Here is a 2141-nt window from a genome sequence, read left to right as displayed (position 1 = left end):
CCGGTATATGAGGTTCCCTGGAGTTACCAGGATGAGAGGCAAGGCATACTCTGCTCTGCATTCATGCACAGTTAGATCCCTGGTATTCTTTTTAGACACAACTTCCTGACAAATTTTACATTTGAACAGCAGTTGAAAAAAATTTCTACATTGATTTACTTTTCCCACAGAATAAAACAAAAGAACTAAGATTTAAAATTAACTTATCAAAAAATATCATGTTACAGAAAATTTCAGCAAAATAGTCTTTATATTTTATTTGTGAGGGAAACTTTGTCATAATACTAGTCAGATAATATTGGAAATAGTTGCTTTTCCACCAACTCTGACTGCTGGTAAGTATTATTCTGAAAATCAGAAAGTTTTAGTTAGGTTCAAACAAAACAAGGACATCAGAGAAGCATGCATGCAGATATCATGTAACCTTACCCTAGGTACTCCCAGGACTTGTGAAAGATAACACTGATGTAATCAGGGTCGGCAAGGAATGTGTGTATTATAGAAATATAAGTTTTTGTAGAAATTTGATTTTGAATATCGTTATTTTTTGGAAATTAATGCTAAAATATGTGGTCTATCATTTTAATACACCCTACTGAATTCCAAGGTTGACTTTATTTCATTAGTATTAAATAATATTTGAAAAAAAATTGTGCATGATGTGTTGAAACAATTCTTTCATCATTATTTTATATCTAGCATTTGTTTTTCAGGGTTGCTGAAATTAATTATGAATAGGAATTAGTATTATGGGTATGCACTCTGTGATCAATCTATCTTCGTAGAATTACTGAGACAACATGTACTAGCTCTGACTCTGGATAAATTACCTAAATTCTCTATGTACTTTTTTTCATCTAAAAAACATGACTAATATTAATATCTATGGTATAATTTTCTCAACGGAATTAAATGCTTTAATAAAGTGAAACGTTTAAAACACAAGGCTATTTCTAATTTTCCAATACAGTAGCTCTTAATATATTACATCCAAATGTCAATTTATGCACATTTCTATATTTAGAAATCAAGTAAAGATTTTTCTCTTTATACTTGAGACACCCCTCTATATTATCCTTTTTCAGAAAAAGGTAATATAAATATGCCACGTTGTTTATAGAAACATAAATCTTTTTTGCAGTGATTCCTGCTAAGAATCAACTTTGATTTCTCAACAGTTTGGAGCATTTTAAAACTATGGGCAGAAGGAAAATCACACAGGTGTCTGACTTCATCCTCATGGGACTGACAGACTCTGAAGATATCCGGCTGGTCCTCTTCACCCTGTTTCTCCTGATGTACCTGATTACTGTGCTAGGCAATGCAGGAATGACGTTGATAATCTGCCTGGATCTCCAGCTTCACACCCCCATGTATTTTTTCCTCATTCACCTGTCATTTCTTGACCTTAGTTTCTCAACTGCCATCACCCCTAAAGCTTCAGACAACTTACTGACTTCCAACAGGTGCATTTCCTACCTGAACTGTTTCCTCCAGATGAACTGTTTTGTCTTCGTGGGGGTCACTGAGTGTGTTCTCTCCTCCATGGCCTATGACCGCTATGAAGCCATCTGCAAGCCTCTGCGTTACCCAGCGATCGTGTCCACCAGACGCTGCTGCTCTCTCGTCTTTGGATCCTTCTTGACTGGCCTCATGGACACCTTTGTCACTCTGCTTTGCATGAGTAAATTGCATTTCTGTGACTCTACTGTCATCTATCACTTCTTCTGTGATGCACCCCCAGGTTTAGCCCTGTCCTGCACGGACACTCATGCTATTGAAATCATAATATCCATTTTTGCTGGCTCCACCCTAGTGGTGTCTCTTATCACAGTATCTGTGTCCTATGTGTCCATCCTGCCCACTATCCTGAAAATCACTTCCACTTCAGGGAAGCAGAAAGCCTTCTCTACTTGTGCCTCCCATCTCTTGTCAGTCACCATCTTCTATGGCACTACAATTTTTACTTATGTAAAACCAAGTCAGTCCTACTCTTTGAGAAAGGATCAAGTGGTTTCTGTTTTTTATAGCATTGTCATCCCCATGCTGAATCCGCTTATATACAGTCTTCAAAATAAAGAAGTGAAAATGCTCTCAGCAGAGTCTTACAGAAGAGAAAGAGCTCCGAACAATTAAACTAA

The 2141-nt window shown here is 36.8% G+C and overlaps 1 pseudogene; it reads left to right on the top strand.

Annotated features, from left to right (window-relative positions):
* The first annotated feature begins 1197 nt into the window (after window positions 1-1197).
* On the top strand, window positions 1198-2141 carry LOC138420235 (olfactory receptor 8H1-like; annotated as a pseudogene).

This window comes from Ovis canadensis, chromosome 15 (assembly GCF_042477335.2).
Source record: "Ovis canadensis isolate MfBH-ARS-UI-01 breed Bighorn chromosome 15, ARS-UI_OviCan_v2, whole genome shotgun sequence".
NCBI lineage: Eukaryota > Metazoa > Chordata > Mammalia > Artiodactyla > Bovidae > Ovis > Ovis canadensis.
Note: the sequence above shows the minus strand (reverse complement) of the source record. Positions and strands in the feature narration are given on the sequence as shown.